A 14,715-nucleotide genomic window follows, 5' to 3' on the forward strand; every position below is an offset into this window, starting at 1 on the left:
GGGAGAACCAAATCAAAACCACATTGAAATACCACCTTACACCAGTCAGAATGGCCAAAATCAACGAGACAGTAAACAGCAAGTGTTGGAAAGGATGTGGAGAAAGGGGAACCCTCTTATACTGTTGGTGGGAATGCAAGTTGGTGCAGCCACTTTGGAAAATAGTGTGGAGATTCCTTAAGAAATTAAAAATAGAGCTTCTCCATGACCCAGCAAATGCACTACTGGGTATTTACCCCAAAGATACTGATGTAGTGAAGAGAAGGGCCATCTGTACTCCAATGTACATAACAGCAATGGCCACAGTCATCAAACTGGAAAGAACCAAGATGCCCTTCAACGGATGAATGGATAGAAAAGATATGGTCCATATATACAATGGAGTATTATTACGTCTCCATCAGAAAGGATGAATTCCCAACTTTTGTATCAACATGGACAGGACTGGAAGAGATTATGCTGAATGAAATAAGTCAAGCAGAGAGAATCAAGTATCATATGGTTTCACTTGCTTGTGGAGCTTAAGGAATAACATGGAGGACACGGAGAGATGGAGAGGAGATGTGAGTTGCGGGAAATCGGAGGAGGAGACAAACCATGAGAGACTGGACTCTGAGAAACAAACTGAGTGTTTTGGAGGGGAGGGGGTAGGGGTATAGGTGAGCCTGGTGGTGGGTATTATGAAGGGCACATATCGCATGGAGCATTGGATATGGTGCTAAACAATGAATGCTGGAACACTGAAAATAAATGAAATGGAATAAAATGGAAAAAAATTTCAAAAAAAGATTTTATTTATTTATTTGAGAGAGAGAGAGACAAAGATGCAAGAGAGAGCACAAGCAGGGGGAGCAGCAGGCAGAGGGAGAAGGAAACTCCCCTCTGAGCAGACAATCAGTGAGGGGGACAATCTAGGAGCCTGGGATCATGCCCTGAGCTGAAGGCAAACACCTAATCGACTGAGCCACCCAGGCGCCCAGTCACCTTTAAATACAATAATATATTAAATGTATAAAACAACCCTAGGAATTAACTGTTATTTCCATTTTAAGGTTAATAAACTGATGTTCAGATCTGTTTAATACCTTGCTCAAGCTCATACAGTAAGTGGCAGAGCTGAGATTCAAACCCGAAACTGACTAGGAAATTGGTCTTCTTCCCACGTATTGTGCTTAACAGAGGAGGCACCTACACATGGTGATTCTTAACAGTGTCAAAACATCTTTTTCTTTGGGAACAACCCTTGTCTGTAATTATTACCTGTAGAGTCTTTCTTTGAGGCTTACAGCTAGATTAAGGCTTTGTTGAAGGAGAGCAATAAAATAGTCCAATTGCAGCTTCTAGCACTGCCAACATTTCCTGGGAAGTCAGTAACTGGACAAAAGTGAGTCACCTTGAATAAAAGAAAAAGAGCGAAGTGAGAGGGCGTTTAATGCTTTGTCTCTTTTTAATACAACAAATTAAACAATTTGAATTCTGAATAAAAAGAAACAAGTGAGATATTATGCCATTTTTCAAACCATGTTGGATTAATATCCCAGCATTTTTCCCTTCAGGTGATGATGAACGAGCAGCCGCAACGCAGAGCTGCGGTGGAAGAGGCTGAGAACGAGCCTGCCTTTTATTGGCTGGTAAGGGGGCCTAGGTGATATTTTGACTGGGGAGGAGAAGGGTGATATTAGAGGAAATTAGCTGGTTTGTCCTCAATCTCCTTTCCTATGCATACAGGAATGATAATGTTAAAATGTTAAAACTGAAAATCAATTTATCTGTCTGACTTTTTTTTGTTCAAGTGTTGCGATGCTCGGCCACCAGGAAGCCCAGGTCTGCTGAGATGGGCAACTAAACACCTAAATCCTCTTGTTGTGATATGTGCTAGGGATAGCAGTGAAGCAAGGCACTGCTCTCATGTAGCTTATAAGACATAACAATTTCATGTAATGGTATGCGAGGACTTTTATTTTTTTCAAAAGATTTTATTTATTTGAGAGAGAGAGAGAGAGAACACAGAGGGAGAGTAAGAGGGAGAAGCAGATGCCCTGCTGAGCAGAGAGCCCGATCTGGGCTCCATGCCAGGACCCTGGGATCTTGACCTGAGCTGAAGGCAGAGGCTTAACCCACTGTGTCACCCAGGCTCCCCACGTGAGGACTTTTAAAAATATCAGAGTCAAAGAAAATTCAGCAACTCAAAGGGAGAAAAATTGTCTCCAGAAGGCCCCGGGAACTAGCCTTAGGCTGGGAGTGTTCAGGGGAACAGTGGGAAGACAAGACAATAGAGAGAAAAACTAGGGCCCCAATGCACTTTCAGCTTCTTGGGTTTTTTTTTTTTTTTTTTTTTTTTTAAAGATTTTACTTATTTATTTGACAGAGAGAGATTACAAGCAGGCAGAGAGGCAGGTAGAGAGAGAGGAGGAAGTAGGCTCCCTGCCGAGCAAAGAGCAAAGAGTCCCATGCGGGGCTCGATCCCAGGACCCGGAGATCAGGACCTGAGCTGAAAGCAGCAGCTCAACCCACTGAGCCACCCAGGCGCCCTGCAGTTTCAGCTTCTTGAAGGTAATGGTATTGGTAGGAGATGGCTCTGCTTTCCCTGGGACTACTCATATTGTGAAACAGGAGAGAATGCCTGGCCATTAACTCTCTGGAAACTGCTTGGTTTGATGCAAACTCTCTTTTGTTCATTGGTGACTTGAGGCAAGGGTCTATGAACTCTCGCAGCCAATCACATTCACTTTCTGTGAAGAGTCTTTTTTAATAATTAGAAAATATATATTTCATTTATTTATGTTATTGAGGTGAATGAAATTTACATGAAATTAGCCATTTCAAAGTGAAAATTTCAGCAGCATTTACTATATTCACCATGTTGTTCAACCGTCACTTCTGTTTAGTTCCATAATATTTTTGTCACCCCAAAAGGGAACTTCGTACCTATTAAGTAATTTTTGCTCATTCTCCCACTTCCCTGGCTCTGCTAACTACCAATCTTTGCTCAGCCTCTACTGTTCTTGTTATTTATTTATTTATAAAAAGATTTTATTTATTTATTTGACAGAGAGAGAGAGAGAGAGAGATCACAAGTAGGCAGAGAGGCAGGCAGAGAGAAGGGGGGGAAGCAGGCTCCCCACCAAGAAGAGAGCCTGATGTAGGGCTTGATCCCCAGACCCTGAGATCATGACCTGGGCCAAAGGCAGAGGCTTAACCCACTGAGCTACCCAGGCACCCCTGTTCTGGTTATTTATTATAAATGGAATCATGAGAAACTATGGACTCTGAAAAACAATCTGAGGGGTTTGAAGAGGCAGGGCGGGTGGGAGGTTGGGGTACCAGGTGGTGGATATTATAGAGTGCATGGAGCACTGGGTGTGGTGAAAAAATAATGAATACTGTTATGCTGAAAAGAAATAAATTTAATTAAAAAAATAAATGGAATCATAATCTTTTGTGTCTGGCTTCTTTCATGTAGCATTACATTTTCCATGTTGGAGTATATATCAGTTCTTCATATCTTTTTATGGATGAATAATATTCTAGTATATGTGTATACCACATTTTATCATTATTGATTAATAGATATTGGGCTGTTTCAACCTTTTAGCTTTTGTAAATAGGGCTTCTATGAACTTGTATTGTCATAGTCCATTTGAACTGCTGAACAAAATACAGACTGGGTGGCTTATAAATATGGAAATTTATTGCTTTCAGTTGTGGAAGCTGAAAGTCTGGGATCAGGGTGTCAGCATGGTTGGGTGAAGGCCTTTTTCTGGCTCAAAGAATTCTTGTATCCTCACATGGTATAAGGGGCCAGGGGACTCTGTGGATCTCTTTTGTAACACTAATCCTATTCATGAGGGTCCCACCCTGATAACTTAATCATTTTCCAAAGGCCCCACCTGCTAACATCATAACACTGGGCATTAGGATTCCAACATGTGATTTTGGAGAGATACAAACATTCAGACCACACCATGTGTGTACCTGTGCTTGTTTGAACATCTGTTTCCAATCCTTTTGAGTATAGACCGAGGAGTAGAATTACTGGGTCATATGCTAATTCTATCTTTAACTTTTTCAGAAGCTAACAAACTATTTTTTACATGGGCTAAATGATTTTACACATCCACCAGGAATGAAAACAGTTCCAATTTCTCCACATCTTTGCCAACATTTGTTATTTTCCTTTTTTTTTTAAATTATAGCCATCCCAATGGATACAAACTGGCACCTCATTGTGGTTTGATTTACACTTCCCTAATTAAAAGCCCTTTTTTCATGGGTTTGTAGGCTATCCACATATCTCCTTTGGAGAAATGAGAAATGTCTATTCTAGTCTTTTGCTCATGTTTTAATTGGGTTTTTTGTTGTTGTTGAGTTGGCCCCCTAAGTTTTGAGCCATGTAGTTCAGCTCCGTCCGATGTAAATCCAATCACCACAGCAGTCTTAACAGTGGGGCATGGGGAGGGGGAAGAGAAAGCAGACAGCGCAAGAGAGGTGGAACCTGGGATGTGGCTGAAAGGGTGTCATACAGCTTTACCGTCCTTCATAACTTAGATGTCACAGTTTGTTTTCCCTGATAGCTTTGACTTAACACTTGGATGGTACCGTTTTCTGAATCCATGACCTCAGCTTCATTCTCACCACCCTTGTGTAGCTCTGCCATAAAGAGCTACCATTTTTTAGTGTATGTCACGTACATTATCTTGCTTAACCTTCACAGCCATACCAGATCTACCTTATTATCCTAATTTTACAGATTAGAAGAATTGAATCTTGGGGAGATTGAGTAACTGTTTCAAGATCATAACTAGAAGGCTGGGGTATCTGGGTGGCTCAGAGGGATAAGCCTCTAACTCTTGGTTGTGGCTCAGGTCATGGTTTTGGGGGTTGTGGGATCACGCTTCTTGTTGGGCTCTGTGCTCAGCAGGGAGTCTGCCTGAGATTCCCTGTTTCCCTCTACCCCTCCCCTCTGCTCATGCACTTGATCTCTCTATAATAAATAAATAAATCTTAAAAAAAAAATCACAACTAGCAGGCGACTGAATGAGTAGGAACTTGATTCTCACAAATTCATACCCTTTTCCTCTTACTCCACAGATGGTTCCTCCCTTGCATGAATTATTGTCACAGTCTCCTTGCCTATCTCCTTTTTTTTTCAGTATTCCCTTCCTCATTCAGTCTTCCACACTGTTGACTTGATGATTTTTCTAAAATGTAAGGCTTTTCACGGCACAGCCTTGCTGAAGTTCTTTTAATGGTTTGTTATCCTACAATATCCTCGTCTTTCAAGTCATTGTGTTTTGCTGTCCTCATTTGCACTGCATCTTGTAGTCATGTCAAACTATTCTTAATTTCTGGAATGGGTCAACCTGTTTCATAACCTTGTGCTCAAAACACAGAGTTCCTGCTGCCTGGAATGCATTAAGGACTCCCCTCCACCACAGGATTATGCCATAAAATGCCATAAAAATGCACAAACATTGGCAAATAATTAGGAGAAAGAGAGGAAGTTGTCATTATTTACATATCTCATCTTGACAGCCTGGAATATCCAAGAGAATCAACTAAAAAACTAATAAGACCACTTAGTAGTCAGATACAAGATTAAAAAAAAAATCAATCTCTCAATCACCAACAGTACAATTTAGAAAATGTAATGGAAAGAAGGTTCTCACTCACAGTAGCATCAAAAACTATAAAACGTTTTTGGTGAGAATGCAAACTTGTGCAGCCACTCTGGCAAACAGTATGGAGACTCCTCAAAAAGTTAAAAAAGGAAGCTATCCTATGACCTAGAAATGACACTACTAAGTATTTATGCAAAGGGTACAAAGATGCTGATTTAAAGGGGCACATGCACCCCAATGTTTATAGCAGCATTATCAACAATAGCCAAATTATGGAATAGAGCACAAATGTCCACTGGCTGATAAATGGATAAAGAAGATTATATATATATATATGGAATATATATATATATATGGAATATTACTCAGCCATCAAAAAGAATGAAATCTTGCCATTTGCAACAACATGGATGGAATTAGAGTATATTATGCTAAGTGACATAAGTCATGATTTCACTCATGTGTGGAATTTAAGAAACAAAACAGATGAACATATGGGAGGGGGGAAAAGAGAGGGAAACAAATCATGAGGCACTCTTAACAATAAGAGAACAAACTGAGGGTTGATGGAGGGAAGGGAGATGGGCTAGATGGGTGATGGATATTAGGGAGGGCACCTGTGATGAGCACTGGGTGTTGTATGTAAATAATGAACCACTGAACTCTATTTCTGAAACCAATATTGAACTTTATGTCCACTAACTAGAATTAAAAGCAAACTATATAACATAATAAAGTAAAACTTAAGAAATGAAAACAAACTATAAAACACCTAAAGCAACAAATACTTAAAAAAAATCTTTCTGGACTATTATTGAAGGATAGAAAAATAACACCTGAATATATAGTACAGTCCATGTTTCTGCATAGTGTCACATGGTGAGGAGCCTGAGGTCTGACCACTGGAGTCCAATTCTTTCCTAGGTCATCTCAGAACATTTGCTTCACTCCTCTAAGGTGTGGCTTTCCCTTCCTTCCTTCCTTTCTCTTTCATTCTTCCTTCCTCCCTCCCTTCCTTCCTCTCTTTTTTTAGATTTATTTATTTATTTGTGAGAGAGAGCATGAGTGGGAGGGGGCAGGGAGAGAGAGAGCGAATCTCAAGCGGACGCTAAGCTGAGTGCAGAGCTCAAGGCGGGGCTGATCCCCTGACCTGTAGATGATAACCAGAGGCAAAGCCAAGAGTCAGACGCTCAACTGATTGCACCATCCAGGTGCCCCTAAGGCGTGGCTTTCTTGTTTGTAAAATGAGAGCAATAATATTCGTTAACTCCTGTGTCAAGGATGAGAGTTGAAAAAATGAGCTAAGTAAAATGAGCTGTTTAGAGCACTCTACCCAGTGTCAGGCACGTAGTAAGTAATTAATAAATCACCTATTACACTAAAGATGTCAATTATCCTTAAGATAATCTATGCATTTAATGCAATTCCCATTGAGCATTTGTTTTGGTTGTGATTTGTAATTTTACTGAGAGCTTTACAGGTATTGGTTTTTTTTTTGTTTTTTGTTTTTTTAACTTTCTGTTTTTGGAGTCATGTGTCTTCTGAGCTGTTGTGGATGTCTCCCAGCAGAAGTATTTTGCTTTTGGTTTTGCCTTTGCTTTTGCTGCATATGACCCCATATATTTGTGTCTCTTGCTCTCTCTCATCCTATCTCCCTTTTTCCCTTTCTCCTTTCTTCTGCTCTTTTCTTCCTGCCTCGAGGTCACAAAGATACTCTTTTTGTGTTAAATCCTAGAGGTTTTATTCTCTTTCACACTTAGATCTATAATTCACCTGGAAATCATGCCAGTATTGTACTGTCTTAATGTTAAGCCTTGATACCTGGTAGAGTAAGTCTTTCTGTCTTGTTCACTCTGTTTTTGCTCAAGTCCTCTGCACAACTCAGTACTCATCTTCTATCCCTGCCTGAATGGGAACCACAGGCCTTAGACACCTATGCCTCTAATGGAGACTGAGAACCCCATTCCCCATTCTGGATTTGCTTTCCCTCCATGTTTCTGACACTTGTGGGTTTTCCTCTCCCTCTTTTGAGCTGAGTTATGTACTTAAAACATTATTTTGATCAGAGTTGGTTGAGAATTTCTATTCTTTAGAGTGGGAGACAGAGGCTTTGGTGCTGGCTTAGAATTCCATATTCCTGGAAGCCTCTGGCAATACTACCTGGAATCTTGAAAAAGGTCTTGAAATAAAAAATGAGGTAGATATAAATACAGAAATTATGGAAAGATGGTTAAGTCATATGATTAAATGAAAAATTGCACAACAATAGGCATAGTATAATTTAATTTATATAAGCACAATGCAAAGCAACCCTCCCTTTAAAATACTTACAGCCACACAAAACTGTTCATTGTGGTTACTCTTAACCACTATGAGTTGGGGTCGAGGGTAGATGGTAAGAGGAAACTTTCAAGGAGTTTTTCATATCATTTGGTATTTTGCAATTTGTTTATTATGTGTTTACAAGCAATACAACTTATGTTACTCTTACAATTTAATGGTCCACCATATCCCACCTCCCAGTTCAGACCCCAAATCCTTGACAGCCTTCAGAGCTTTGCTGTCTCCCCACCTGCTTGGCATCTGTGCTCCAGCCACCTGGCTGTCGCTCAATCTTTTGAGAATACCACTCTCCTCTCTACCTGAGGGTCTTTGCATTTCCCCTTCTGTCTATAATGTTCTGGCCCCACCTCTTTGACTAGTTACCTAAAACTCATCCTTTAGGGGCTCTCAGATTTTACAACACGTCCTCAGAGCAGCCTTCTTTGAACTTCAGACCAGGTAATGTTCCCTGTTATATGCTCTCCTAACATCTGATACGTCCCACATTTTAATTACATCATTTTGAAAGTCGTTGTTACACTGCTGAACAACTGCAGTAGAACACGAGCTTTGTTCTATCAGGGACTAGGGCTGTCTCATTTGCCGATTATTCCCAGAACCTAGCAGAGCAACTTGGACATAATACACACTCAGTGAAGGAGACTTTGGCTGAATCTTTTGTGTAGTTTCTGATTCCCCTAAGTCCCTTAATGGAAACTTAGGGATCTGAGGCTCCCATGTTGGGAAATGTTAATTCCTTATCTGCTCCTGCTCAGGGCTGCACGTATTTGTGCAATGCAGGTCATGTGAGCTGCAGTCTCTCACACTGTATCCAGAGTGCATGTTGAGAATACTATCCAAAACACGTCTCCTTGAGAATTCCCATTGTCTGTGAGTCTACTGTGAACAAAGGATGGAACTCTGGGGACTTTGATAAGAAAGGTAATTATTTCCTGGGAGTTGCCTGGGAGATTCTCCCTCTATTCCCAGGAGCCATTCCCTTTATGCTTGTTTCCAGGCTCCTGCCATCCAACATCTTCAACTTCAGTTGCTAGCTGGTCTTTTGCTGTCTCGCTGGAGTTTCGTCATTGGATAATTTCCTGTTCATGGATCCTCGGGAGATTATGCTGAAATTTTATTCCCAGCGTCATCAGGAGTGAAGCCAAATAAACTGAACTCTAGAGAATGTGCTTTCACACATAAGAACACAGCTAAGTAATTGCTATGTTGAACAGAAGAGGAAATCAGTCACTATAAAACTTATGCTGTAGGATAACTCATTTCCAAGCAAGATCATGATGGGTCTCACCTAAATGGAATTAAACTTTTATGAATTTCTTTTGAAAAAGGACCCATTCAACCATCAGACTAAGAGAATCATTTCATTTTACTTAACTAAAAGGTCAGAACTTCTTGATGTCCCAGTTACATAGGTGGTACATTATGCCCATGCTCATCAGAACATCATGGATGACTTCAGTTATATAAAAGTTCAGTCACGTTGAAACTCCTTGCTGAAAGATTCCTAGAGGAAGAGCCCTTTTTTGCAATGAATCACCTGATTCTTTTGAATGATTTCTAAAAAGGAGAGGCCCTGAGTTCAGACATGCCATTTACTGCCGGTCAAAGGGCAATCTGCCAATGGATGTCACCCTCTAGGAAGCAGAGCCTTTCCATTCTCGGAGAAAAGCGATGGTAACTGGACTTTACATGTGTTTCCTTTTTTGAGATACAGACCACAGAGTTTGTTTATGACTATCTTTAGCACGAACAGGAAACTTGCCATGAAATGCAAACGGAGGGGCATAGAGTTAAAATGTCATCAAACTCATGAGAAATATGTTCCAAATGAGCCAGTGGCTTTAAAAGGCCCATTTTAAAACACAAGAATGTTGCAGCGCAGTTCTGTTTTCAGTAGCAGGGAGGGGAATTGCTGTGCCAACCATACTCTCTGGCCTTGTGACCAGCTGCTCGGTTATTTGTCAGAAGAATAGCTGGGTGGGACCACGGCTGCAGGCTCTGGCTGTGGAAAAAGTGTTCTCTGTGAGAAACTTACAAGTTTGTATAAAGGTCAAACCAGGAATGCTGATCTTTAGCAGTGCCCTAACCCTATCCTTAACCTCAGCACTAGCTTCGGTTTTTAAGCAGGATAGCTCAGATGAGTAATCCTGAGGAGACCGCATTCAAGGGTACCAAATCCTCTTCTCTACTCTTACTTCCTCTGGGGGTCATGGCTGCACCAGTGGGTATCCCCATTGGTCAGAATAGGTCAGGGTAAGCTGTTGTAACAACAATGACAAAACCCTAAAATCAACCAAAAGCCTTCACTTAGAGATGGCTGGTGGAAGGTGGAAAATGTTTTCTGAGGCAGGAAGAATGTTTCTCTTTCCCTTTGACCTGGGGACGGACAATGGTTGAGATGGTGGCTGTCCCATTTCAGCTGGCTTCTGGAGTGAGAAGATGAGCAGCATAGCCCCAGCTGATCAGCAATGCAAATAAACTTTGGGATTCTAAGTGACTTAGATTTAGCAGCAGAATCTGGCTTATCCTAAGACCGTATCTACGGCAGTTCTATAGATGAACAGACGGACCGTTCATATAGGTTAAACAAACGACTCTAGCCAAGGGCCAGGGAAACCAGGCAGGAGCTCTACGAACACGTCAGGCTGATTTTCATTTGTCTCTGGCAAGAGCCATGGGAGACATCAATTTTTCCATCAGCTACTGAGTCCTCAGACTGATGAGGTCATTCTGATCCCTTGTGCCCCTGGGAATAAGCCCGGTCCTTTTCAAGGAGAGTAAAATTACTTTTTTTCCTTTGGTTTAGGATCACAGGTAGGGTAACCAACCATCCCATTTTGCCTAGGACACAGGACTATCAGTGATAAAAAAAAAAAAACCCTTAGAATCCCAGGCTTACCTGGGGTGAGTTGGTCATCCTAATTACTGAGGTGATTATCTCCTGGCAACATTCAGTAATGACATAGCATAAGCTCCCACCTCACCTTATACATCTTTTCATCATAATATTTATTACATTATGTTGTAAATGATTCAGACTGTTCAGTGTCTGTCTGCCCACAAAACCCTGAACCTGAGACCAAGGACTGTTTCTTGTCCATTTCATAGTCCCAATACCTTGTATGGTGCTTGCCCCTTCAAAAGAGCACAATAAGTATTTGTTGCATGGATGAATGGATGCTACTTCTCTGTTGTTTTTCATTCCAAAAACTGATGTGGTACGATTGGCTCTTTCTCCTTTGAGGATCAGTTCTGCCTGGAAACTAATTTAACATACAGAAAGGTAGGAGACTTTCTGGACTGTAGCTATAAGCTGGCATAAAGTTTTCAGTGTGACCCACAGCGTAAAATTACGTAAACATAGCACTGAGTTTCAGCATAAACCGATTCCTTATTAGACTGACTGAATAATTGAATCTCCTTGTTTGGTGTTTGTTTAAAGACAGAAGGTCATGGGACAAATGGTGGGTATTTGAGGCTGTGGAAACATATGTTATAAATTTGGTTTAGCTGTTTCTGGTAACTGGGATTATTGTGACTGAAGACCCAGGCCTCCCAAGTCTGCCCTCCACCCTTGGGAATGCACAACAACATGCCCTCCAAAAACAGAGGCAGCAAGAAAATGTCCATGGGCAGGTCTCACGGATGGACTACACTCCAGTTAAGGACAGCAAACAGTAGACTGAGAAACTTGCTCAGGAGGATTAGATCCAGGCCCCAGCCAGCTAGATGTTTTCATAACAGGCCTGTGAGGTGTGCTGGGAAAGCATTTGGTAGTTCTTGACTCCACTTATAAACTAAACCCTCAGATATCTTTGTTTTCATTAATCACCCATAGTGAGTCTCTCCTAAGTGACTAAGCTTTTCTGAGAAGTGATTTAAATTCTATAAAAAGGGCCTGTGAAGTGGTGGATCACTGAACTTGTGTTAAAAAGGTTTAAAAAAATCTATCCTCAGTTTCATCTGTAAAATGGGTTTAATGATCTCTACCTTTCTTACTTCATAAGATAGCTTATGAGGTTAAAGGAGATTAAGTCAGTGAGAATAGTTTAATGCAGAATGAATATAAGATAATGTATATTTCCTTTATTCGTTTACCTAATTCTTCTCATCCTATAATAAATCTTACCTAAGTTTGCCCTCTGCTTTAGGACTTCCTTTCATTTATCCTAATATTTTCTTCATCACAGGAAGGGAATAAGCATTTGCTTTGTGTTTTCTTTGTGCATTCTCTTCATAATGATATTTATGGCACAGCTGCCATTATCTTAATTGTACATACAAATTCTAGTTCATAGTAGTTCATATCCAAGATCATGCAGCTAGACCTTAAGTTTAAACTCAAGTGTCCCTATCTCATTGCCCACATGAAATTTCTATCACATCATACTACCTTCCAAGTTTTAAGGAGTTTCCCTCTTTTGTTTCTTTTGTATCTTTGATTTCGTATGCAAGCCCACATTGGGCTTGATTACAACATTTTGATTTTTTTTTTTAAAGATTTAAAAATTTATCTTAGAGAGATACAGAGAGAGTGAGATCATGGGGGGTGGGGAGGGGCAGAGGGAGAGGGAGAGAGAAACTCAAGGAGACTCCTCACTGAGTGTGGAGTCTGACTTGGGATTAGACCTGAGCTGAAATCAAGAGTCAGATGCTCAACTGACTGTGCCACCCAGGCATCCACAACATTGTGATTTTTTAAAATTTTGATCATATTTCCTCTTCTTTCATCACACAGACTGAAATGTCCACCTTATTCTGGCAGTCCTCTCCATTTCCTGGATCTTTGTACTTGCTTTTATTTGGATGTTTCTTGAGCTATAATAGCTAAAGTTGCATGCAATATTGCAGGTGCTGGCCCTCCAGGGTTTGGTACCAGAGCAGAATAACGTTTCCAGATGTACTGCCAATGTTGACCACAATACCCAGGTTATCGTTAGCTGTATGGGCTGAAGTAGGGCAATTCCAGTGGAACATCTCTCAGCTATAGCCAGAAACCATGTGGCCAGCCATCAGGGAACATGGTGTCTCAAGACGTCTGTCTTGAGGTCTCTAATTTTTTTTTCCTTTATTTATTCAACAAGTATTGAAAAACACCAACCCTGTGCCAATCTCTGCTCTAGTTGCTGCAGGTAGGGTAGAGTATAAAACACCCCAAGATCCTGGGGCACCTGAGTGGCTTAGTTGGTTAAGCGGCTGCCTTCGGCTCAGGTCATGATTCCGAAATCCTGGGATCAAGCCCCTCATCGGGTTCCCTGCTCAGCAACGAGCCTGCTTCTCTCCCTCTCTCTCTCTGCCTGCTGCTTTGCTTACTTGTGCTCTCTATCTCTCTGTCAAGTAAACAAATAAAATCTTTAAAAACAAAACAAAACCAAACCCCAAGTTCCTGTTTCTATGGAGTATATTGAGTACTGTGGAGAGATAGTCAACAGATACAAATATGTACAATATGTCAGAGATTATTACAATAACTGTCTAACTGGCTTCCCTGTCTCCAGTGAGGCAGTAAGTGCTATGTAGAAAAATAAAGTTGGGTGAGAGAAATAGAGAAAGGGAGGTTTGCTTTTCTTTCTACAATGGTCAGGGGACGTCTGTGATAAAGTGAGATCTGAGCAGAAACTTGAAGCAAAGGTTATCTCAGAGAAGAACATTCCAGGCAGAGAGAACAGTGAGTGCAACCATCATGGGGAAGCTACTCACCACATGTGAGGTGTGGCAGTATAGTTGGAAGTACGTCAGAGTAGATGGGACTGGGGAGATGAGGTTAGAGATAAGGTCAGAGTTTCAAGGTTAAGGAAGGGCAGATCATGTACAGTCTTGTAAGTTCTGGTAAAGGACTTGGTTTTCTTCTGCCAAAGGGAAGGGGAGGAAGCCATGGGAGAATTAAGAACAAGGAACTGGCCTGATCAGACTTAACATTTTAAGAAACTCACTCTGACTGGTCTGTGGAGAATACACTGTGGGAAAGGAATGGTGGTGGCAAGGAGACCAGTTAGACAGATCTTATAATAATCCAGGTGAGAGATGATGGTGGCTTGGGTGGTGGCTCAGGGCAATGGTGGAGTTAAGTACAAAATATTTGATCCTGGGTATGGACTGGATATGAGAGAAAGAGAAGAGTCAATGGTGACTCCAAGGTTTTTGGCTTGAGAAATTGTAAGAATTGGATGAATAGAGTTGCCTTTTATTGAGCTGAGGAATAGTGTGGGAGGCGTGTGTGTGTGTGTGTGTGTTATGTGTGTGTGCATGTTTGCATATGGTGGCAGAGGATTTGAAATTCTATTTTGTGTATTTGAAGTCTGAGATGCTTCTAAGCAAGGACTTTAAGTAGTCAGCTAGATATGAGTGTGATGTGTTCACAGGAGAGGTTAGAGCTGGAGTTATAAGTTTGGGATCTTAAAAGCCCTGGGGCTAAATGAACTCACCCAGGTAGATAAATAAATCGATAAGAAAGAGGTCAGAGCTCTGAACCCTGGAGCACTCCAACATACCATTTCAAGCTTGACAGATAGATGGAACCAGTAAAGAGGAGAAGTCACTTAAAAGTTGCTTTGGTAGCTGTGTGGTAGCAGTTACTGTAAATGCTGGGTTTGCTTATGAGAGATCTGTTTCCAAAGTGGGAGACCACCAGGGATATTTATGCTTGTGTGTATGGCCACTACACAGGATCACTGTGAAAAGGCACACAAAAAAGGCTCCTGGTTTATCATTAAAAAACTTATAGGAGACTGGCCAGGATGGAAAATTAGGT

At 41.1% G+C, this 14,715-nt stretch overlaps 2 long non-coding RNA genes across 8 annotated transcripts in view; one reads left to right on the forward strand and one right to left on the reverse strand.

The window, feature by feature from the left end:
* LOC309870549 overlaps window positions 1–14,715 on the reverse strand; it is a 182,227-nt gene that overhangs the window by 38,218 nt on the left and 129,294 nt on the right. For 4 of the 6 annotated variants that reach the window (XR_014314685.1, XR_014314686.1, XR_014314687.1 and 1 more), the window contains exon 5: window positions 1,261–1,393. This is a non-coding gene — a long non-coding RNA (uncharacterized lncRNA). Of the gene's footprint in view, window positions 1–1,260; window positions 1,394–8,050; window positions 9,071–9,143; window positions 9,253–14,715 lie in introns of those variants that run through there. The other 2 variants (XR_014314689.1, XR_014314690.1) reach the window with 2 other exon arrangements.
* The window catches only part of LOC309870548, a 149,882-nt gene that overhangs the window by 6,868 nt on the left and 128,299 nt on the right, over window positions 1–14,715 (forward strand). Inside the window, exon 2 of one of the 2 annotated variants that reach the window (XR_014314671.1) lies at window positions 1,557–1,631. This is a non-coding gene — a long non-coding RNA (uncharacterized lncRNA). Of the gene's footprint in view, window positions 1–1,556; window positions 1,632–13,803; window positions 13,982–14,715 lie in introns of those variants that run through there. The other variant, XR_014314672.1, reaches the window with a different exon arrangement.

The sequence above is a fragment of the Mustela nivalis genome (assembly GCF_964662115.1).
Source record: "Mustela nivalis genome assembly, chromosome: 7".
Lineage (NCBI taxonomy): Eukaryota > Metazoa > Chordata > Mammalia > Carnivora > Mustelidae > Mustela > Mustela nivalis.